The sequence below is a fragment of the Podarcis liolepis genome (assembly GCF_965112155.1).
Source record: "Podarcis liolepis genome assembly, chromosome: 14".
Taxonomy (NCBI): domain Eukaryota; kingdom Metazoa; phylum Chordata; class Lepidosauria; order Squamata; family Lacertidae; genus Podarcis; species Podarcis liolepis.
In genome coordinates, this window is record NC_139569.1 from 34,200,794 (window position 1) to 34,226,003 (window position 25,210).

At 45.2% G+C, this 25,210-nt stretch overlaps 1 protein-coding gene across 12 annotated transcripts in view; it reads left to right on the forward strand.

Moving 5' to 3' along the window:
- AKAP13 (A-kinase anchoring protein 13) overlaps positions 1-25,210 on the forward strand; it is a 239,199-nt gene that overhangs the window by 137,112 nt on the left and 76,877 nt on the right. The window lies entirely within an intron of this gene.

The following is a 25,210-nucleotide window of genomic DNA, read 5'->3' on the forward strand; positions in this document are numbered from 1 at the left end:
GAGAGAGCCGAGCAGAAATTGACATATCCACCCTTCATGCGGGAAGAGGCTGCCCTTTTTAACCTTCCTGCTATTTGTTACCTCCAGTATGTGGGGGAATATCTTGAGCTTCATGCCCCCCTCCCCTTCCCCCAAACACCACGGCCATTTCATACGTTGATAATTGTTGCTTGAAAGAAGATAGGAGCGCCGGGCAAACACATTAGGTCAGAGACTTGGCATTGGGTCTGTTCAACATCAGGACTTTTTTCCGTCTGAGATAATAGTACATGTCACAACAATTCAGAGCCAAGCTCTAGATCCTAGCTGCCTGAATGCTTCCTCCCCTCTTCCTTTTTAATTTTTTACCCCCCTTTCAAGGAGCTCCGATCCTCTCTCCCATTCCTCCCAACGACCCTGTGGGGTAGATTAGGCTGAGAGCTTAAAAGCACAGGGGTCTTCTTCATAGTGAAGCGAGGATTTGAACCCGTGCCTTAATCCCAGTTCTCTGTCCACGGCCTCTTTGCTCAGCTGTGACGCAGCATCTTCAAATGTTCCTGGGCTGTGGATTTTTTTTAAATTCCGCATTGGTGGTGTAGTGCAGCGACAAGGAAGATGGAGATACAGTTTCCTTCCCTGATTCTAATCTGATGCTTGGCACCCTGAAGTCTCCCTTGCTTTTTCTGAGTGCTGTGGGTGCAGTTCTTAACTGATGATTATCTGACACGCGAACTCTGATGGATGGAGACAGCTGGGCCATGTCACTATCACCAGGGGAGGCTTAGTCATTTATTTCCTTGTTCTCTCTCTCTCTCTCTCTCTCTCTCTCTCTCTCTCTCTGTGTGTGTGTGTGTGTGTGTGTGTGTGATCCTAGATTTCTGGACCTTGCAAGATGGTTGGCCTTGTGTTCTCCCTGCAAGAGGAAACGACGTGGTATTGTTGGCAGAAAGCTCATGCCTTTCCCCTCAGTGGCAAATAGGGCCAAACCCAGTTTGAAGTCCATATCTTTATATCGGTTTCAGAATTTTTGCCCTGGCAATATATCGCAAATCATGGGGTGTGGGATCATAATGTGGGAAAACTGTGAAGCCAGCCAATGTGTCTCTCGATTCCTGCAGCCCCTGTTAACTCTACTGGCTCAACTCTTCCCTACCTCATACAGGGGGGCAGCGAATCGCAAGAGCCAGCTCCGGCAAAAATCACGATGCAGGAAAAGCCTTGAAGCCAGCCAATGCCTTTACATATCTCCATCCTTATTTCAGACATTGTGATATATTGCTAATATATCACAATGTTTTTAGCTGGTGATATGTCACAGTGTTGAAACCCAGATACTGCTCAGCCCTAGTGGCAAATAATCTGAGAGATGTCTCTTGAAGAATTGTCCCTTGGAGAAGATGCTTAAGAGTTCCTTCTCCACTTTAAAAAAATAATGTCAGCCCATTCTTTCGCCACGTTCATTTCAATACAAAGTAAGCACAATGTTGTGGGGGGCACATAATGATTTATGTGTACTTTACAGACCAAAAGCAACAACAGCAACAAATACTGATTGTATTTGTCAGATGGATTTCTGTTCCAGATGTGAGATGAATATGCAAGCATTAGTACTGTCCTCTGCATTTTATTTTCATTAGAATTCTTCAACATCCCTATTTTGCACCTTTGTGTTCGGATACATTGCAAAAAATAAAATAAAATAAATTCTCTGAAATTTTCTGAGAAATGTATTGTATATGTTCCCTCCCCAACTCTGACGGAATTAGATTCCTTCCCCATTTTTTAAAGAATGATGGCAAGAAGCTGATGTAATCTTAGGGCAGCCTTTGCCAGTTTAGCTTCCTGCAGATGTTTTGGACTACAACTCTCATCAACTCCAGACAGCGCTAGGACTGATGGGGGTTGTAGTTCCATCTAGAGGGCACCATAGTTGGTGGAGGCTAGAAGACTCTATGGTAAGGTTTGCCATGTTTCAAAAAGCGAAAATCCAGACACAAAAGTTGCTGTTTACAAAATACTCTGTTTACAAGGGCCGAATACCGGCTATGTCCGGGAAATTATGGCAACCCTACTCTACAGCCATCATCACTTGCAGCTTCCTGTCAGAGATTCCTAATCTAGGTGTGGTGAAGGAAGAGAGAGCTGGTTCTGGCTGACTGCTGAACCCTAATTAGCCTCAGTTCTGGCTTGTTTTTCTTACCCTGGCTCCTATAATGCAAAATGAGAGGGAAAACCAGGTTTCCCCCTTGCAGACGTCTAGCTTAGTTCAGGGATGGCCATCTTCAGTATTCAGGCATGGCGAGTGACCCATCCACCAGGTCTGTGGGCAGGAAGCATACTTTACTGCTTAGCCCAGCTTCTTTGTAGCTGTTCAGCCACCTTGGCTTGTCCCTTCTTCTCTCTGCTAGAAAATTAAAGGGAAAAAGTTTCTCTGTTAGATCTTATGCTGTATTCCCGCTACACCCCCCCCCCACAGCATCTGCATTAAATAAGCTTCTTTAGCAGAACTTGATCCTCTTATGAAAACAAGGAATAATGTCAATGTCTCCATATGGGATTGATTAATTTTTTTGTGTTATGTTTTGAAGGAGGTCTTTTGTTTTGGTTTTTGTGGATGTAAAAAAAAAAAATCAGACGTTGATCCTCAACAATAGGCTGCTAACGGAGGTAAATAGATGAGGAGTGGGTTGCCGACCAACTAATTAACTATCCCCAAACTGGACGGAATTTCTTTTTTTCCGCCTTCTTTCCTTGCTTTGCAGAATAATCTCTTGTAATCCTTGTTAGGCCTCCAAATCCCCTTATTGTTGTTCTGTATTGATTTCACTGGAATCTGCTTTTGTGGGATTTATCCATGGGCTTTTCCTTGTGGTTGGCTCAATAAATGGTTGGACGCTTCAGTGTCCTGGGAATTTCAAAGGGCATTTCCTCTGTTGCATCTTTCCCCCTAAACTTCCAGCTGATATTTGAGGGGATGATATTCAAAGCGGTCCATGCCTGAACTTTCAATAGCTCTAAGCCCAGGGGGTAGGGATTGGGAAGCACTTGGCATATCAAGGGATGCATTCGCTCCCAGGAGACCTTTCAAGGGCTGCATACCAGGGACTGAGCCTCTTGGGCTTGCGGATCAGAAAGTTGGCAGTTCGAATCCCCGCGATGAGGTGAGCTCCCATTGCTCTGTCACAGTTCCTGCCAACCTAGCAGTTTGAAAGCACGCCAGCGCAAGTAGATAAATAGGTACCACTGCAACGGGAAGGTTCCGTGCACTCTGGTTTCCATCATGGTGTCCTGTTGCGCCAGAAGCGGTTTAATCATGCTGGCCACATGACCTGGAAAGCTGTCTGTGGACAAACGGCAGCTCTCTCGGCCTGAAAGCAAGATGAGCACTGCAACCCGATAGTCACCTTTGACTGGACTTAAGCATCCATAACCATCCACAGTTGAGAGGGGAAGGTGCCTTTTGAGAGTTTTAACATGGCAAGTGTGTGCTCCATGTTAAATTCTTTCTCCCCATGCAGAACGCCGCCTACCCACCTCCGAGAGCCAGTGTGGTGTAGTGGTTAAGAGCGGTAGTCACGTAATCTGGGTAACCGGGTTCGCGTCTCCGCTCCTCCACATGCAGCTGCTGGGTGACCTTGGGCCAGTCACACTTCTTTGAAGTCTCTCAGCCCCACTCACCTCACAGAGTGTTTGTTGTGGGGGAGGAAGGGAAAGGAGATTGTTAGCCGCTTTGAGACTCCTGAAGGGGAGTGAAAGGCGGAATATCAAATCCAAACTCTTCTTCTTCTTCTTCTTCTTCTTCTTCTTCTTCTTCTTCTTCTTCTGGGTAGGCTAGCTTTTCACAAGGGAGATCTTGACTTAGTGACCCAATCAAACATGCGTCTTGCTCACCCCAGGGCATAAGGAGACAACGCAGTCCCCTTCCTGAACATCCTGAATTTTCAAAAATCAAGGCTAAGAACATTTTGAAAGTGTCACAAGAGTTTAGGGTTTAGAGATGTTAGGAAAAGGTGGGGCTTTAGTCTCTCTCCAATGAATTCAACCATGCCAAGGAACCATGCCAAGTTCTGTTTTATTGAGTTTTAAAAATTACATTATTGATTGTTTCCCCTTGCTTTATGAAGTGCATTCATTTGTCTATAAATTCTGCCACTGGTTGCAAGGGGTTTTGGAGGCGAAGGATTAGATTTCCCTGTTTGCAACTGTCTTGTTTCCAAACAAGCATGGATATGTGGTCCAATTAGAATGGTAATTACTGGCTTGTTCCGTGGGCAGAGAAGTTCCTTTGCTGTAATCACAGACCTGTTCCAATTACTAATGATGGAGTCCAAGGGTGCCTCCAGCCTCCCTAAATAGAAAAAAATGAGGGACGAAACAAGTAACTCCAGTGTCTTCATCCCTTCTGCTCCTTGCCATTGGCAATGAAGCAAACAATTGGCCAGGAAATGCAGTTGGATGCTAAATGCTTTCTGCACATCAATTTTAATCTCACTGTTTCCTTGTCTGCTGTATTATCTTGCTAAATTGAGAAAGGGGAGGACCGCCTTTCTCATTCGGACTTTTATCAGGATGCCCAGCAGGAACTGTAAACAAAACCACATGGATTCCAAGTGTTGTGATAGCTTTAAACAAAACACGCAGGAGAAAATGTGTTCTCTAAGAGGATCAGTGTTCGCTAAAGCTTTTTTTTTTTCCTGGTGTGATGATCCATCTTAATTTTGGGCACATTTAACCTGGTTAAATGGATGCGGGTGGCGCTGTGGGTTAAACCACAGAGCCTAGGACTTGCCGATCAGAAGGTTGGCGGTTCGAATCCCCGCGATGGGGTGAGTTCCCGTTGTTTGGTCCCAGCTCCTGCCAACCTAGCAGTTCGAAAGCACATCAAAGTGCAAGTAGATAAATAGGTACCGCTCCAGCGGGAAGGTAAACGGTGTTTCCGTGTGCTGCTCTGGTTCGCCAGAAGCGTCTTAGTCATGCTCGCCGCATGACCCGGAAGCTGTACGCCGGCTCCCTCGGCCAGTAAAGTGAGATGAGCGCTGCAACCCCAGAGTCGGTCACGGCTGGACCTAATGGTCAGGGGTCCCTTTACCTTTTAAACTGGTTTAACAGCCGACTCCTCCTTCCTAGGGAACCCTGGGAACTGTAGTTCTTTGGAAAAGGAAGCTCTAATGGAGAATTCTATTTGCCAAACTATATCGCCCAGGATTTTGTGGGGCAGGGGCCATAAAGTGTATAAACCCAATTTAAGTTGGTAGTGTAGCCACATCCTTTCAAAGCATTTGCAAACAACACTTTCCCACTCCCATCACTGCTACTTCTTTGTGAAGTTCCTGCACTTGATCTCCTTCTGCTTTCTTCTTTACCTTGTAGCTTCTAATCCTCATTGATCAAAGCTATTCAGCTTTCCTGCACCCTCATTTTGCATAAATTATAAATATTATTAATTTATTAAGGCATGCCTCAGTTTTCTTTCAGAATAGTATTTGGAGAACATCCCCAATAGTGGAAGAAAACAAAACCAAAACAGACCAGTCCTAGTGGTGCAGCAGTAAAAACCGTTAACGCTTTTGCAAAGCTAAGCAGGGTCCGGTATGGTTTCAGAATGGATGGGGAACGCCATATTGAGATTCCTGCATTGTCGGGGGTGGACTGGATGACTCTTGGGGTCCCTTCCAACTCCTCTAATCACAACAATGTTAGCCAGCGGTTTTCTAGTCAGCAGTGAAAGAAGCCAGTGTTAGGGGTTTGGCAGAGCTCTCTGGAGAGGAGCAGCACGTGTACCTGGCACCACTACCAAAAGGACCCTGCTTCTTATAAGCCATCCGCTTCTGGTTTTCATTTGTTAATGGAACAGTATGTTGGTGGGGGCACACGAGAAAGAAGCCTGCTTTTCATTGTGGCCATGGTTATGGTGTACTGATAAGTTAGGTTGGTTCATGCATCATACCAAGCCATAGCACTGGCATGTGGGAATGAGTCTTCTAATCAGGCACTCCACCCTTCTCCTCTCTCACACTCTGCTTAGTTAGTTTCCTTCCAGCTTTGGGGCAAACCATAGTTTGCTGCTACAGCCAAGCTGCAAAACTATGGCTTGCAGAAACAAATTGGCAGGGATTTGTTGTGAAGAGCCAGGGAACGCAGCGAACTTTGATCAGTACACCAAGATTGATATTTTACGAGATAAATAAGATGTGAGAAGGTATTGGTTGATGCTTCTCAGTCGTTCCTGATTTTACTAGCTGATGTCCGGAGTCAGCAGCATCTGTCGTTGCCTCCCAAAAAACTAGTTCAGAAGCCCGGCCTTTTTCCCCTGCTCTGAGCCCGGCTTCGGCTGGGGAGGACGGGATATAAATAAAATATTATTATTATTATTATTGTACCACTAGGTGGCGTTCAGGCTTGATCTACTTTCAAGTCTTTATTGTCATGTACTGTAAGGTCTTCCTCTGAGCTCTGTTTAACAGAGGGTGAAAAAAGAGGCTGAGCTCTTAGGAACAGAGGAAGCTGCCTTTGTATATTGAGTCCAGACCATTGGTGTATCTAGCTCAGTGTTGTCCATAGTGATGCTCCAGAAGTTTTAGGCAGCTGTCTTATTTGAGATTAAGCTGGGATTTGTGCATGTAAAAATATGTCTCCTGCCTAACCTAGATTTTCTAGATCTTGTCTAAGATCTATGTAAGACCCATTCTGTTCTAGAAAGTAATAGCATTTATGCTAAAACCCCTGTTTAATGACCATCCTGGTTCGCTTGCACAAAGCTTGCAGAGACTTGCCTAAGGCCACCTGTTATTTGTGTTTATTAGTTGCCTGTTAATCTGGGCACCGTCGGCACTAAACATTTAAAGCACTTTAAAAAGTCATGGCTTCCTCCCCCCCACAAAAAAGCTGGGAGCTGTAGTTTGCTAAGGATGTTGAGACTTGTTAGGAGACCCTATTTTCCCTCAGAGAGCTACAATTCCCAGGGTCCCTTGGGAAGAGGAATTGGCTGTTAAACCACCCTGGGAATTGTAGCTCTGTGAGGGGAATAGTGGTTTCTTAACAGCACCCTTAACAAACTACAGTTCCCAGGATTCTTTGCGGGAAGCCATGATTGTTTAAGGTAGAGTAATCCCTCTTTAAATGTAAAATGCAGACAGGGTCTTAGCTGTCTCATTACCTAGTAAGTTTGTGGATGCCATCTTGAGGTGGGGACCTTGTGCTTTAGAATGCGAGATCTTGGCAGTCTCTGCCACATCAGCTGCCAGTGTGCTTGTTCTTTCATAATGAAAGCAAAAAATAAAATAAAAGAGCAAAGTATAATCCTTCACTTATATGGCTCTTGCCCATGAGAGCGCGTAACCACAAATAAATCAGCTTGGGTCCCATCAGTCATTTTTGATACCACAGACTAAGCTTCTTTCTTTTCCAGAAAGCTATCTCCTCATCATGAATCTGCTTTGCTTTCCTGGTTTAGAATCTTAATATCCAGTATGCTTGCACACTTTAAATGTGATCCTAAATAGCAGTTGGCAGGGCTGAGGTGAAATCTCTCAAAAGAGTTTTCTGAAAAATGGTTAAAAGCCCTGGGTCCCCCCCCCCAGTTGTCTAGGACCACAACTGTTTGAAAACTTCCTTCTTCCTCTGAAGAATATTTGGCAATATTGTTCCCCCCTCTTCACCATCATTTAACTTTGGGTGCAACTGTATATTCAGATTTAATAAGATTTTTCAGTATGGATTAATAGTAAGAGTTGTGTTCCGTGGAAGATGATTTTCTAAGGAAAATAGTTGAAGAAATGCACTTCTTTCTCCCAAGGTGAAATGCTTCTCAAGTTTCGCTGCCTAAAAATAATGTGAAGAATTTTGAGAGGCCATTTTTGCTGAGCCCTAGAAACTGGTTCACGGTGGCAATTTGCAGAGTCACCTGTACACCTGTCAAAGCACCATTCCTGAGTAAAAACAATCAAGAGTCTTGTGCAACCTTAAAGGCTAGCAAATGTGTTATGGCCATGAGCTTTCATGGATTCGAACCTTGTTCATGAGATGCACAAAGTGAAATCTAAAGTAGAGTAAGGCAGGAGTTGAATGGCAATGAGATGCAAAAATTACAGCCAGTTATCATTAGAGATTAAATATATATCAAATATGTGACATGGATGCAAACCAATTTGTTCTCCACCCCAATTCTAAATCCAGTGAATTTTTGCCTCTCTGTTCCACACAAAAGCAAGCCCCACCCCCTCAAAAAGCAAAATTAAAGACTGCCCCTTGTTGCTTGTTTCCCTCTCCTTTGTAGCTACTTCTGCCCGAAGAAACAAAATGTTTTCTAGCATCTCCATCTAGAACACATTTCTCTGGCAGTTGGTCCAGTTGAACGGAATGTAGTTCCAAATATGTTTCCTACCTGGAAGGCACTTGAGTGTAGGGGAATCAAAGAACAGGAAGAGTGATAACCTATCTGGAGGTTTCTGAGTGGTGTTTGGGGATTTTTTTTCAAGGCTTACCCACAGCAGTTCCTGGTGGAGAATATAAAGAATGGCAGAATGGTTTTCTCAAAAGGCAGCTTACCCACTGTTACTGAACTTTTTACTGCTATGGGTATCAAGGAAACCAGTGTGTGTGGGGGGGGGCACTCTAGTCATGCAATGCAATGCAGTGAGGCCCAGTCTGTGTCCCTTGTGAGCTGTATGTGTGTCCTAGGATGTGTTTGGAACCCTCTGCAAAAGCACAGAGATGGACATATTCTTCCACGAACAGACCAATGAAAACAAGGAAAGAAATTTGAAAACGGAGGTCTATGCAGTCACTTGCCAGGAGGCTAACAGTGACCTCCCCTCGTTCTCCCATCCAGCACAAAGATCCTGTCCTCCAGAATTTGCTGTGAATAGCTGAGAGAAGGTGTGTGTCCCTTTGAGTAAAGGGATTTCCCCCTGATTTGCAGTGAAACTTCACAGAAGGTGGGAGCAATGAGGTGCTTCGGGATAAGCAAATAATTTGAACCCACCATGAGCAGCCCTTACCTCAATTCTCCTCACCCTTCTGCAGCCTGCTACTTTCCCACAGTGACCTTCACGGCAGAGTGGGGATTTGATTCTGGGCCTCTCAAGTCCTAGTGTGACATGCCTAACCTCTTAGGGTTGTGTCTATTTCTTTTTGTGGAAATCTGGTGTGATTTTGGGTTATCAGTCTGATTCAGGCTAAGAAGAGCAGCTGCCATCTTTCCCCTCTAATCTGTAGAGCTACACGGTTTAGGACGTTAATGCTCTGCAGTATTTCTGCAGATTGCATCATTTTCAGGCTTTCATAACAACATGACAAGCCTAATGTAAAACAGATATCAAAGAGGTTCTCTGTTTTCGGCGTGGCTGTGATTTCCTCCTTATTAAAAGGTCAGCAAGTGGAAGGGGATGATACGGGGAGGAGGATTTTCTGGATGAAGTACCACACAATTGAGTTTGTGTGTGGGGGGGGTGTCTTTTTGAAAACTGCAGCCCTAGACTTTGGTTTGGAATTGAAATGACTGGTTAGCTTCCATTAAAAAAGAAAAAGAAAAAAAGCTCTGCAAAGCACACAATTTTGCAGCTCTTCCAGATGTTTTTAATAATGCAGCTTGGAACTGTCGCATCAGCAGTCTAGAGAGCTTAGCTGCTGGGTTTTCTCGTCCTTGCTCTGTTTTGAGCACTTCTCGTTCGCAAGCTTCTTTAAAAGAGGGGTCACCAAGCTTCTTTGGCCCGTGGGCACACTTGGGTTGTTCAGTGAGTGCTATGGGTGCCACTTCCTCCGGTTACTTCTCCCCAACCCCTTCCCCAGATCTATACTTCTTCCCAACATCAGAGACAAAGATAAGAGTGCACATGTACGCACTTTGCCTTTCCAAGGGGATCTGCGTAAGAGTGGAATCCAGTTGAATTAATCTGAGCCTTGAAACGGCACATGGAGTTGAAAGAGGAAGTGAGAGAGAGCATCTTTCTTCCAACTTCCTCCTTCAGCTCTATGCTGTTTTCAAGGAAGAAAAAAGTAAGCTAGCCTGTTAGTGATCCCTACTTTACAGTGGCTGCATGGCTGGAATGTAGCCTGTTGTACAAAGGGAAGAGTCACATGGGACGCAGGTGGCGCTGTGGTCTAAACAACTGAGCCTCTTGGGCTTGCCGATCAAAAGGTCGGTGGTTCGAATCCCCCCCCAACGGGCTGAGCTTCCGTTGCTCTGTCCCAGTTTCTGCCAACCGAGCAGTTTGAAAGCACGCCAGTGCAAGTACAGTGGTACCTCGGCTTACATACGCTTCAGGTTACACACTCCACTAACCCAGAAATAGTGCTTCAGGTTAAGAACTTTGCTTCAGGATAAGAACAGAAATTGGGCTCCAGCAGCGCGGCAGCAGCAGGAGGCCCCATTAGCTAAAATGGTGCTTCAGGTTAAGAACAGTTTCAGGCTAAGAACGGACCTCTGGAACGAATTAAGTACTTAACCTGAAGTACCACTGTAGATAAATAGGTACCGCAGCGATGGGAAGGTAAACAGCATTTCCGTGTGCTCTGGTTTATGTCCCGGTGTTCTGTTGTGCCTGAAGTGGTTTAGTTACACTGGACACATGACCCAGAAAGCTGTCTGTGGACAAACACTGGCTCCCTCAGCCTGAAAGCGAGATGAGCGCCGCACCTCATAGTCGCCTTTGACTGGACTTAACCATCCAGGGTTCCTTTACCTTTACCAAGAGTCACATCCATTGTTCCACCCAGTTTTGCCTCTGGCCACGCCACACCCACTGTGGGATTGGGGCCCCCAGGCTGAAAAAGACTCCCTACCTCTGATAAAAAAATTTAAGGATATTTGCAGCTTTGTTCCAGAAACAAATTGGCAGCCAGCCTGATTTTTTTAAAAAAGGTTGCTGTGTACAGGCAGCAAGCATTTTATGCATGTCTGATTGATGCATGCACATGCTCATGACAGTTGCTGCCTACCCAGAAGTGGCCCCCAAACAGGGTTGGTCTTAATGCGCTCTCTGCTGATGCATGCATGTGGGGCGGGGGGGCGGTTGTCAGGAACAGAACCCCCGAGCAAAATGGCCACTGCTTGTACAAGCACCCAGTCTTCTATCCCTGTCCTTGGAGATAGTTTGGAAATTTGTTAACTGTGTGTACAGTATTCTCCTTCTTGGTGTGTGCATGCTGGATCTTAATTATTTAATGAATTTGTTCCATCTGGCACAAAAAGGGTGTTTGAGTTAGTGAGAAAACTATACTACTGTGCAAAGGAAAACATTATTTTTCTGGCCACCTCTGGTGCACAGCCCTTGGAAGATTGCCCCCAAGGGAATGTGGCCCGTGGGCTGAATGAGGTTACTTGTATGAGTTTAAATTGGAGAAACACAAATGGAACACATATGGGAAGGGTCGTAGCTCAGTGGCAGAGCATCATCTTTGCACATAGAAGGTCTCAGGTTCAATCCCCAGCATTTTTCCAGATGGAGACTTTTGCCTGATACCCTGGAGAGCTGCTGCCCGTCATTGTAGGCAGTACTGAGCAAGTCTGACTCAGTAGAAGGCAGTTTCCTATGTTCCAACATGACCCAACAGTTTAAAGCCCTTTGCTTGCGTCTGAAATTCGAGAACTGCCATCTGTGGGCGATGGAGCAGCAGAGATTCTATCCAAATGTGAGAAGAGTGCAGTGGGTTTCCTCACAACTGTGTGTGCAAGCAGTTTGGCCGTTTCCTTACCACAGCTGTTTACAGCATAAAGAAGCTTGAGGTGGCCCAAACCCCAGACCAAGAAGGGGAGGGGGCTGCGATCAGTAATTGTATACAGCTGAGGCCCTGGGAAATGGAAGCAGATATAAAATTAAACCAAGGAAGCTGTGATTTGAATAAGGGAGGTGTGGTCATGGGGAACAGGAAGATTGATCTGTGTACAACAGTCATGCAATTTGTGTATTTGTGGGTGCTACAGAAATCTGTTTGAGATAGAATTCGGTAGCCAAGTTTGCAACTCTGGATTCCTTGGATTTTGGTCTGTTGTGGACCTTGCATCACAACGCAAGAGACCTTTTACATGTGACCAATGTCGTTTATCACATCAAGCAAGGGTTGTCTGATATTGTCTGCTGTTCATGCCTTACTGCCGAAATCCATTGCAACCGACTTATGGTTCAATTCGGTAGGGCTTTATTGTCCAGATCTCGGTAAGCTTGAGGCATGTAGAATGAGGTCTTGACCATGGTGAAACGTTCTGTGAACTTCTAGGCAGAAGGCTTTTTCATATGGATTTAGGAAGCTGCTTTCTACCAAGTATGCCTGGTACTTCATCTAGGTTAGAATTGTCTATGCTGGGGGTAACTAAACATTTGGTGTACTGGAAATGTTGTTGGGCTACAACTCCCACTATCCCTGGGCATTGGTCAGGCCAACTAGGTTGGATTCCTGCAACATCTGAAGTGTACCATGATGTTTACCTATGATCTGCAAGGTCTATAGGATGAGGAAGGAGAATTTGGCCATCCACTTTGACCCATGAGGCTGTTTTGGCCAAGCCATGTCCACCCACCTTACACCTGACATATTGTGGGTCAGGAAAAGCCATGGCTGGGCCAAAAGGGGAGTTGTACATGAATAGTGCTTTGCAAGTCTTGCTGACTGGCTGATGGTTAGGACTTGCAATCTGGAAGGTGGAAGAGATGAGGATCGTCCCACTGTGGTGTAGTGGTTAGAGTAACAGACTGAGGAGACTAGGGTTCAAATCCCCACTCGCCCATAAAGCTCACTGGGTGACCTTTGGACCAGCCACTGCCTGCCAGTCTACTTTGCCTCCTAGGGTTGTTGTGAGGAAAAAATGGGGAGAATGAGAACCATATTGGAGGAAAGGTAGGGTATATAAAGGTAATAAATAAAACACCTTTCCCCATCTCTAATATTAGGAGTGGAGCAGGGATTAATAATATAAGCTCTGAAGGCTTGTTGTTGGCCTTCGCCTTGAGAGACAATGGAGTGCACTTCCAGGGGTGAAGTCAAACTGCTGGGTAACAGCACGGAAGTGACCTCAGCACGGAAGTGACCTCAGCAGGGCACAAGTCTGAGCCATGTGTATGGAGGTCCTGGGCTGCCCAGATGACAAGACCCCCCTCTTGGCCTTGCTGATGTGGTCCAAAGGAAAGCACATATCAGTGGAGTTGATTACACACAACATAAATCAGGTCAAGCCCTTAGTGAAATGAACTCGAAGGCTGTATTTATTTTTTCATCTGAGGCTTCACAGAATCCTTTAGTCCACCACCGTCCCTCAGGAGTGATGTGAAATGTTGCAAACTCTTACGTTAAGGGACTCCACTTTCTCCTGTGGTACCACCAGTCACTCCTGCTGCTCTACTCAGAAAGTGGGATTGTCTGCAATAGGGGCTTGGGGTTCCACAGGACGTCACAGCAAGTTACAGGAGTTCCCAAAAAGAATTGCATTGTCATGTTACGCACCTTCTTTTTCACTCATCGTTGTTCCTCGTTGTGGCCCTTTCCTGGATCAAGCGGCAGAAGGGTTTTGTTTGTCAACTGGAAGTTATTTGTGGGGTGTGTGGATTTCCCCCACTTTCTGTACTGGGGCATGAGTAATGCGGAATACCTGTCATGAGTTTTCATGCTGTTTGGTGGCATACAGGCAGGGATGCAAGAGAGCAGCTCCAGAAAAGTCCCCCTTCGCGGTTCTTGCCATTTGCAAAGACATGTCGTAATATTGAAAGCAGAAGTGTCTGGGTTAATAATGTTGATCAGTGGTTCCAGGCCCCATCTTCTGAGCCAAGCAGGCTGAGTGGTGCTAGCGGTCCAGTGCTGTTTTTCCTAGGATGGGGATAACCTGGCAATATACAAAAGAATGGAGGACAAGGTGAGAGGAGCCATCAGATTTCCAATCTTTCAACTTTCAGGAGCTTCTCTGTCGCCGAAGGCAAAGCTACAGAGCATGATTCATTAATGTTGTTTCAGGGTAGGCAATACATTAGGTGGAACCGTTTCTCATATGTATATTAAATTAAATGCAGCAAAAGAACCAGCTTCAAAGAACTATACTTTCCGGAGTGAAGTGCTGTTAGTATGTGTGATTGTCTTCCAAAGCAACTACTCTATTCCGAACTTAAAAATGGAAAGCATAATGCTGGTGGTCAACAAAAGAGGTTTAGAGACTGCCTCAAGGCAAATCTAAAAAAATGTAGTATAAACACTGACAACTGGGAAACACTGGCCTGCGAGTGCTCCAGTTGGAGAACAGCCTTTACCAAAGGTGTCGTGGGCTTTGAAGACACTCGAACTCAGGACGCAAGGGAGAAACGTGCTAAGAGGAAGGCACGCTTGGCAAATCCACACTGTGATCAACTCCCGCCTGGAAACCAATGTCCCCACTGTGGAAGGACGTGTGGATCCAGAATTGGCCTCCACAGTCACTTACGGACACACTGTTAAAACCGTGTTCATGGAAGACAATCTTACTCAGCTACAAGTGATCGCCAAAGAAGAAGAAGTTTTTTTTAAAAGAAAATAAATGGGACAGACTGGAAGGACACATGGTTTAAACCGTGGCACGGTTAATGTCATAAGAAGACTCATCTAGCCCAGCAATCCCATTCTTACTCTGGGCAACCAGATGCGGATGGGAGCCCACAAGCAGGACCGGAATACAACAGGACCTCTCGCCACTTGTGATTCCCAGCAGAAGCACATGCTGCCTTTGACACTGGAGCAGGAACATGTGTTTGGATCCCAAGTTTGGCATAGGGCCCGCCACTCCAAACAGCACAACCATTCTTGCTTTGTATGGAGGGCCTGAGAAAGCTGGAGGCAGTCGGGAGAAATTCTCAAGATTGCCTTCCCCGTGTTTTCCAAGTGAAGGGGTCGGGGCAACCAGAGTGTGCCGTACCTTGGGCAAATCCTGAGTACCCTGAGCTGTAGCATGTTACCGGTTTTGCTGCTTGCCATTTTTCGACGCTGCTAATTTCCAAGTCTCTAGCTTAGAAGGTCTTTTTGCAGCAGAGCTCATAAAAGTTCATTTTATGTGTCCAAGAAGGAAGTGGAGCTGAGTCATCCCTGCCTACAAGTAAACTTTGCCTGTTAAGAAGAAGAAGAAGAAGGCGCCTCGATTAGTTTGGTGACTATCGATCCTCTTCGTAATTTCTCTCTCTCTCTCTCTGGCTTTGTGCAGAGCCAGAGAAACCCCTCGATTGCACAACGCCAATGCCATGAGTTTGTGCTCAGCGGCTCTGATAAAGAAGACTCCTTCTTGAAGCATGTGACTTCTCTGATATCATGTGAACTGCACAGGCCATGTTAACAGATGTTTTTTAGCTATCTTTTGGTGGGGTACGTTTCTTTGTCCCTGAAGAAGAATGCTCAGACTTGAAGAGGCTTTGAGGTCAAATTGTTTTAAGTGCACCTTTTGCAGCCACCTCTCTTTGTTCCTTGGCTGGTGCCTTCCACTTCTCATTTTCTTTAGCCTGTAGGGTGAGAGAGGGCTAGATGACAAAACCCACACCTTCAGCCTGGCCTTTGAGAGGTGAGGCAGTGGTTACATTAACACCATGCATTTAAAGCACTATGATACCACTTTAAACAGCTCCCCAAGAATCCTGGGAGCTGTAGTTTGTGACAGGTGCTGAGAGCCGCCATAAGACCCCTTGTCCCCTCAGCTTTACAATCCCCAGAGTTCCCTGACAAGAGTAATTGACTGTGAAATCACTGAGAATTGCAGCTGCATGAGGGGAATTGGGGTCTCCTAACAACTCTCAGCACCCCTAACAAACTACAGCCATGGGGGGGGGGGAGCTTCAAATGCATGGTGTGAATGTGTCCACTGAGGCCCCTTCCATTGGCTCTGCTCCTCCTTCAGCCATTCCAACTGGCTACAGCAGAGAGGGAAGACGGCTGGGCCCCTCCATAGTCTTGGCTGGAGCTAACCACCATTTTGCTCCTCCTGGCCCAGAAGCATCTCCTTCAGCAGCCATTCAACACGCTCATTATAATGACTTGGTAACCTTGTCGTGAAAGTGAGAGCACGGAGGTGCTTATTTTCCTCTGCCCTCCCCATTCAGTTTTTCTTTTGTATCACAGCTGTTGGATGGCATGCCATTATTTCAAGTTGAAAGCAGTCTTGAGGGCATTGGCGTGAAGGGTATGGTTATATTAACATAGCAAGTAAACAGAGCCCAATAATGTCATGGCCTCAATGCTCACACACATAGCTGATGGACCCAGCCAACAGCTAGCTACTCTTAAAGGCAATAGGAGTTGCTTCAGGTTTCCAGGAAAGACTGATGAGGACATTCGTGGGCCCTTCTGCTAATCCTGGCGCTCTTCTTGCCACAAATCTTTGTTCCGACTGTGGTGTCCTCAGCACATGATTCTGTGGCCTGTGAAAATGTGCCTGATCTGCATCTAATGCCGTGACCTGCCTGTACTGTGTACCCCTTCAAAGGTAGGCCGGTGGAGAAGAGGATGCTTATCGCTGAAATCAGTACAGTGGAAAATAGGCATGAATGAACCTTTTTGCAATATCCTTTGGTGATGGCTGGAGGGGAAATGGTTAATCAGCTTCCCCACACGTCATGCCTCCTTTTTGAAACCTTAAACATGTTTTTCCTTCTCATCTTTAATGGGAAAATACAGCCCCCCCCCCGGTTTAATCAGATCAGGCAAACATCTGCCTAATCATGTATGATCTGCTTTTTGAGTTCATCTCACGTAGCCCATGCTCCCTATTTTACAATAAGAACTCCAGAAGAGCCCTGTGGGATCAAACCAAAGGCCTGTGTTGTCCAGCGACCTTTCCCACAGTGGCGAAGCAGATGTGCTGCACATGCCCCTCCAGGCAAATAGACCTCTCCAGTTTTTGTCGCTAGCATGCTGCCTCTGAACCTGTAGCATTAGAGAGCATTATGCTCCGTGAATCCTTTATCCTTGACTTCCCCAACTTGGCACCCCAGCCCAGTAAGATATTATTGGACTCCAATTCTCATCATCCCCAGCCAGCATAGTCAGGAATGATAGAAGTTGTGGTCCACAGCAACATCTGGAAGGCCCAGAAGGTTTATTCACCCCTCCTTTAAACAAAGAAGAAACCAGCTGTGGAGGACACCTATCGGCAAGCATTTGTGACATTCCCAACGCACCTGGCTCCCTATCACCAGAGCAGTTTTGCAGCTATATTCAACATGTTTGCCAGTAAATAATAATAATAATAATAATAATAATAATAATAATGGATTACAGATATGTTCCACTTTAGTTATTTTAAAGGCTCACAGACAGTTTAAACCATGTTAGAAAGAGACATCTTAGAAAGCTGCACCAGCTTTCAGCTTTTGATACCTGTATGTGTGGTGCCAATTGCATGGGAAGTTGGCTTATACTGAGTCAGATGATTGGTCTATCTAACTCTGCATAGTCTGACTGGCAGCGGCTCTGCAGGATTTCTGGCAGGGGCCTTTCCCCAGCCCTAGCCAGAGAAGCTGATTATTGAACCCAGGACCATCTGCATGTAAGGCAGATGCTCTGCCACTGAGCTACGGTCCTACTGTGAACATTTTCTGTGTTCACTCTCATAAGAGCATACTGCTTTTTCTCTGCCCAACATGTTACTGCTTTGTTGATCAGGGAAGGACAAAACTATTTCTGGGCCGTGTCACTTTTTGCATAGGTTCACCTGTACTTCTGTTCCATTATTTTGTTTAAACAACAACAACAACAACCAGCCTCATTGAAACCGATACTTACATATATAGGGAGTTTGAAAAAGTGTACATAGTTTGATTCATTAGCTGAGCACTGGATTCAGAGTCAAAAAGCATTCAGAGATATCCATTATCCTTGATTTAAATGGTGATCTGTGTGTTATTCTGAAAGGTGTGGATTTGGGACACACTGCATGCAAGTGTTTGCAATGACTGAAATCCTCAAGCGTTACTTATTGCTGAGTACCCTTTTTTCACTGGAGAAGAAGCAGGCGTTGGGTGTTTAGTGTGTCAAGCTGGCATAGCTGCTCTCCTGTAATGAAATTGGTGGAAAAGTTGCCATCCTTCCCCCCTGATTCATCGTCCAATTCTCCACCCCCGATTTTCCCTGCACAGAGTCTTTTTGACTCTGAAGCGAAGAACTCAAGTAAAGTAAGCAGAAATACAAAAAAAGAGCCTGTCCCCTGAGAGACCAGGGGTGGAGACTGAAGGGGGCTCCTGTCAATTTTGAAATCAGGAACTGTGTGGCAGTGTGTGTTTCGTTCTCTAGGCTTGGCCGATGTGAATACAGTGGTACCTCGGGTTAAGAACTTAATTCGTTCTGGAGGTCCGTTCTTAACCTGAAACTGTTCTTAACCTGAGGTACCACTTTAGCTAATGGGGCCTCCCGCTGCCGTTGTGCGATTTCTGTTCTCATCCTGAAGCAAAGTTCTTAACCTGAGATACTATTTCTGGGTTAGCGGAGTCTGTAACCTGAAGCATCTGTAACCCGAGGTACCACTGTAAGTTATTGGGAGCAAAAGAGGCACCGCTTGTAGGCGAGGGCCGGGACAAGAGAGAGAAGCGGGTGGGACTGATCCTCTAAGAGCCCTGGTTTTTTTGTTCAGAAACAAAATTGGAGGTTTAGCCTCGGTTTTTATTCTTGCAGCAAGAGTGGCTACTTCTCAAGGTGGAAGAGGCGAACCGAAAGGAGGAACCCTCTTCCTCTCCTCCCCCAGCCAAAGAGATGAATCACATTCCCAAAATTACAATTAAGTTTTCAGCTCTCACACAACACCAGGGCAGTGAGCAAGTGGTGACGTCTCAACTCTGGTCAGGAGGGAGTGGTTTTTATATCCTTTCCACCACCCCCAGCTGTCTGCTGTCATTAGACTTTTTGACTTACTCTAGAGCAACGTTTGGTGAAAACTGACTATACTCACAGAGAAGATCAGAAGGAAAAGTGTGGCACGTCTCTGGCGGTCACTTTCTCCCTCCGCAGCAAAATTAACGTTTGTGTTTTGTTACTGTTCTCCATTTGAATTAGGCACATTGGGATTTAGTCTAGCCTGGATCTTATTTTATTTTTGCACGGGGAGACAACAACGTGCCTTTTTTTTTTGTCTGTTTATAGAAAGTTCCTGTTTCAAACATCTGGATTTTGTTGGCTGTTGGGTCCTTATCCCCTCCCTCTTTTTTCTTCTTCCTTGGATCTTGAAGTCTTTTCAAACCAGACTGGGAAACTTTTCGGTGGCAAAAAGATTCAAGGAAGTTTTGGCGTGCCCCTGTCCCAAGCAGCAAATCTCCTTCTGCGTAGCCAACCATATCCATCCTGCGTACTGCTTGCATCTTTTATACAAGTAGCTCTATGTTCCAATGAGTCTTTTTTTTAAAAAAAAAAAAATCAACCAGTCACAGTGGTGAAGTTTCTCTCCCCCCTTTCTTCCTGTTGAGAGAACTGGCCAGACTCAATGTGATTCAGAGAGAGAGATCTTGCTGAGACTCCAGGACCCTTAGCAAAAAAACACATCTGGGAGAGAGAGCTTTTTTTTTAGTTCTCTCTTGCTTGCTGAATCTACCCTGGAGTTGATGATTAGCCCTGCTCTTCATAACCCCAATCCTCAGACAAAATGTACGAACGTCACAAGAGACGATACAGCCTGTGTGACATTTCGAAGGTGGACAGAACTGTGGATGTTGTTCTCTTAAAGGTATGGTGCTGTTGCTTCTTTTCATGGTTTTCATGGTCTGCATCTCTGTTAGCTCCTGTTGCAGGAAGAAGCCAGATGTTTCTTGCTTTCTCTCCCGCTGTTGTTCTTCCCAGCTGTTTGTCATGATGGGACTTGGTAGGACATGGAAATCCGTTCATTTCCAATCGCTTGCTTTAAAACTGCAAAGGAGCTGAGTATTTTGCAGCGTGATCCCTTTGCACGTTGACTCAGAAGTGAGGTGTGCAATGTTCACAGGCAAAATTGCACAGGGTTTTCAGAAAAGAGGGGGGACCCCACGCAACCTTCACTTAAACATTTTTCTCGGTGGTTCGATAGGTGAACGCAGAGGTAATAAGCCCAGTACAAGTGCGCTTACAATAATGGAAATAAAATAGAAAGATGGGCAATGTTCTCTTTATACTTGTCCGTTTGGTGGCTTTTGGTATAGTTATCTGACTTGGTTGCATTTGCTGTACTCTGTACAGTAGTCATTCTGCTGGTCACTGTTTTTGTTTGTATTCTCCAAGCTGTTCAGAGTGGAGCGCTCTATTGCCACAACAACCTTATGGGGTAGGCTAAGCTGAGTGAGAGCGACAGTCTCACGGTCATCCAGTAAAGTTCATTGCTAAGTGATGGATATGAATGGGTTTTCCCCCAGTCAGATTCCGAATGATGTGCTCTGTCCATCAAACCAGTATTAGCTCCCTGGATTATGCTCAGCTAACCAGTCACTAGTGAGCTTCATGGTAGAGAGAATTTGAACTCTGTGCATCCTAATTCAACAGGGGTTTTTTTGGGTGGCAATTTCTGCTTTTCCCAAGTGTCATCTAGTCCAACCCTCCTGAGAATACCCCTCCTGTACTTAGTGCAGGAACTACTTACTTATGGCATGTAAATTGGTAGTAGTAGTAGTAGTAGTAGTAGTAGTAGTAGTAGAATAAGTTTTCTTGGTGTGTTTTTTTAAACTGCCAATTCCTTACTCCTTTTCCCATTCCAAATTTTGCTCTTCTACAGCCAGTGGATGGGAACTCACTAATCCCTCCCTAACAGAACCACATTTTCCCATCAAGTGAATAACTCTGTGAGTCCATTTCCTTTCAGTTCTGAACCCATCGCTGTCCAGTGTATACAGTCTAACCAAGTGTGCCTGAATACAAATCTTTCAAGAGTTGTGTACTTCCAGAAATTAAAATTTCTGTACCAAGCAGGCAAGTTGCCACACCTCCAGGAGACTGATTTTGAAAATGCAAGTGATTTGAGTTCCCATTTGTTTTGTGTGGATGACTTTGTCATCTGCCTAAAAAAGGCATTTTAATATAAAGCTGGGTGCCTCCCTCTTCCCCCTCCTTCCGCCACCCGAACTTTGTGTATATGTGTTTTCTTTTTCCTCATTGGAATAAAGATTTAGTTTTGCCTTTAAATAGGGTGTGTAGGCGGGAGCTGCAAATACCTCTCTTGGCTAACGGTTCTTAGCATTCCCTCTCCCTCTTCACCCCCTCCACCCGCCCCCAAATCTAAAATTAGTAACTGCTCCACTAAACAGTAAGGTGGCAGTCTGGGAATGTTTTGTCACTCTTAAGAGCTTTAGTTTCCTGGCAGAGAAGGCGACTGGAGGAAGGCAGCCAGTTCAACGGGCAATGCAGTCTGGCTAGGATATAAAGTTGGGAAGGAGGGACATTTCTGAAATGGAGGCTAAAGGGGCATTGCACATAAGATTTCCCAGGCCGTTTCTGATTTCAAAAGTGTCTAGTTCAATTGGTTTTCATCGAGGGAGGAAAACAAAGCAGAAACCCAAACTGTCCTGATCAAACTTGCGAAGTTAAAAATGAAAAATAAAACTCTGTGTGCGAAGGTGACTTGAATCTTGCATCCCACAGGGCAGAGTTCTGTGAGCTGCATGAATTCAGCAAATATACAGAAATTCTGCCAATATTTTTGCAGAACTGGTTGTACCATTCTCTTAGATATAACTCTGGTTTGCTATCATGGAATTGGGAAAAGGGGTCATACAGATTGCTGAAGTTACGCCTCTAGTCACTGGAAATTTCATTTGGCCACCTCTGTGGCATTTGAGGTTTTAGCCAACAGCGCCCTTAGTCTTTGAAGCATCTTGTTGCAGTTTGGAAGCTGAAAGCGAAGTCCTTTTAAAACTGAAGGTGAAATTATTAGCAATGTGGATTCTGTGCTTAATATCCAACGTCACACTTTCCTTTCAGTCCTGCAGAACCAAAGCATGACACAGATCTGGCTGTAAGGCAGATTTGTGGAAAGCCATCAGGTGAATTGAACCAGATTCTGACTACTTTCCTATAACTGGAAGTCACTGTTCTTTTGCCCTGTACTATGAAATGGTTAGGAGTTAGGAAATCCTCATTCATATCCCATCTTATCCTGCCATAGAGTATCTTTGGGGAAGTTGTGTGCTTTAAATGTGTGATGTGATGTGCTGAGTGATGGGACAGCTAGTTTAGCCTGATGCAGTTTCTAGATGCTGTTAATAAGAGTGACTGTGAAGGTGCTCTTGGTGGTTGTGGTTGTAAATGCGACTTTTCAGTGCTGTGATAGCTTTCTCTCATTGGCCAGTGACTTCCCGTGTTAATAATAGATTGAGTTGATGTTGTCGTCCAGGGTGAGGGCCGCATTCCCTTCTGGGAAACTTTTTAAGGGCCAAGTGGTAGGTGGAGCCAGAAGCAAAAGTGGGTGGAGCAGTGCATGCAAATTTAACATTTATAGTATTATCAGAGTTCAGGGATCCATTCCAGCCAGGCAAAAACATGCAGAGTACAAAGTAGGACCCAAGACAGGTGTGGTTTGTGGAGAGGGTGTGAGGCTTCAGGTTGAGTCCCAAGGGCCAGATAGAGATATTTGGATATCTGCATTTAAGCCCCTGGTCCTAAAGTTCTGCAGATATGAAACGCCAGGAAAAACAACCAGGGAAAATGAATGGTGGTTCTCTCTCCCACCTGGCCTTCACGACTCTGTCCTTCTATAATCAACCATGCAGGTTTGCCTCCCATATTAAGTAAGTGTTCGTGCACTTTGGTGAAGTACCTATTTCTGATTCACCTGGAAAGAAGCAGCTAATTAGAGAAGCACGTTGACGGCTCTGTTCATGCAGGAATTGTGCGACAGCCCGTTCTCTCTTGTCTTCCCCCAGGGTTGACTTGGGTAGTACACGCACTGCCTTGCCCCCGCGATTGAGGGGGCTGTGGCCGCAAGACATCAGCACGCCAGGCGTGCACACCCCCATAGCCTGCAATCATGACATCAGTATGCCCCGCAGTGTGTCCACGTGATGTTAGTATGCCCTGTGGTGTGGTCATGCCCTGTGGCATGCTGACGCCACTTGTGTACTCTGTGAGGCACACTGATGTGTTGCGTGAATGCCCCGTGTCTTGCATGTGTGATGCGAGCATGGTGTACCTGTTCAGTAGTATTTGGTAGTATGGTGCCCTGAGCAAGGCCAAAATTTGGCGACCCCAAATGGATCTTCCCAATGATGGGGCTACCTTTGAAGGTGATCCGGAAACGACAATTAATCCAGAATATGGCAGCTAGACAGGGGGCGGCTGCCGAGACCACATAACACTGGTCCTGAAAGACCTACATTGGTTCCCAGTACGTTTCCGAGCACAATTCAAAGTGTTGGTGCTGCCCTTTAAAGCCCTCAGCGGCCTCCGACCAGTATACCTGAAGGAGCGTCTCCACCCCCATCACTCAGCCCAGACACTGAGGTCCAGTTCTGAGGGCGGTTCCCCCTGCCTTTGAGAAGCCAAGTTACAGGGAACCAGGTAGAGGGCCTTCTCGGTAGTGACACCTGCCCTGTGGAAAGCCCTCCCAACCCAGATGTCAAGGAAATAAGCAACTATCTGACTTTTAGAAGACATCTGAAGGCAACCCTGTTTAGGGAAGTCTTTAATGTTTGATGTTTTATCATGTTTTTAATATTCTGTTGGGGAGTGGCTGGGGAAACCCAGCCAGATGGGCAGGGTATAAATAAATTATTACTGTTGTTGTTGTTATCAATTTTGTGCCCCCTCAGCTTGGCACCCTGCGAGGGTTTTTTGGGGGGTTGGGGTGGGGTTATCCAAAATAGTCAAAACTCTGGAGAGGTGGGTTACTTATCAACTTCATGGCTAGGAATCTTCTTACAGCATCTGAACTACTTTTCTTTCTTTCCCTCCAAAATACAGACGTGGGCTTGATATTGTACAGGGATCAGAAGCTCCTTTTATCAAAACAGGAAAATAAAGTGTGTCCTTTGCACACTGGAGGCTAAATTAAAACATGATTAAAGGAAATGCAGACCCGAGGGTTTTAAAAGGAAATGAAAGCTAAAAATAATCTCCCCCCACCCCCAGTGATTCTAGTTTGATTTTATAGCTATATCAGCAAGGGTGAATCTTGCAAAAACACTTATACTTAGGGAGCTTTTCCAGCATCAAAAAATGTGTAGAGTGTACTGAGGTGACCGGGGAGAGGGGGCTATAGCTCAGTGGTGGAAGGCATACTTTAAATGCATGAAGTCCTGAGTTCAGTTCTTGTCATCTCCAATTTAAAAAGGAACTCTTTGACAACAAGTGATGGAAAACACCTTTGCTTCAAACCTTGAAGAGCTGTAACGAGTAATAGTAGGTAGTACTGAGCTCTATGGACCAACCATCCAACTCTGTACATGACAGGTTTGTGTATGTTTACATGTTTAAAAGTGGGACCTACAACAAAACGTTGCAGCGTGAAGTGCTCGTGTTCAGGTTTTGTACTTCTTTTCTGCTCCAACAGCTGGTCAATATTCCATTCCCAGTGAGATTATATTTATATTTATTTTTATTCCTACTACTACTACTACTACTACTACTACTACTACTACGTTTATGTTCCAGCTTTTCTCTAGTTCTTTTCTCTCTGTGTTTTATCCTCACAACAACCTTTTGGGTTAGGCTGAAAGATTGTGGCTGGCCCGAGGTCGCTCAGCAAGCTTCATGGCTGAGTGAGGATTTGAACCCCAGGCTTCTGATTGTAGTCCAACACTCACTATGTCTTCATTTGTCTGTTGCATTCTCCCCTCCTCCATTTCTCTCTAAATAAATAATAAAGCATTTGATTCTCCCAAGTCTGCTGATATCTCTCTTAGGTTCACCACCTTTCATCTGGGGTTGGCGATCAAGAGCATAGAAGAGATTTAGTTTCACACAGTCTCTAGGTTTGACTCGAAAGCTTTGAGTTTTAGCCTCCGTCTTTCAGGGTGCATAAGAAGGGGTTTAAGTCTTAGCAGGGAGAACCCAAACAATATACTTTATATAGTCAAGCAGTTTCCTTCAAACTTTTTCTATAATAAGAACTTGCACTGTCCTTGTGTTCACTGTCTGCAGTATAAACGAAGTTGGGTAAATTTTTATATTCTCTGAAGTCTTTTGGGTACTACTTGATAATGACATCTTATTGAAACTTGTATCAATATTTACATGTGGTGTTGCTAAATTCCATTTGTATATTTTCTTACATGGATCATCAGAGAGTTGATAGCCCATCTTATATTTGTGTCTTAAATTGTTTCTCCAAATAGTTTTCTTAAAAACCAAACAA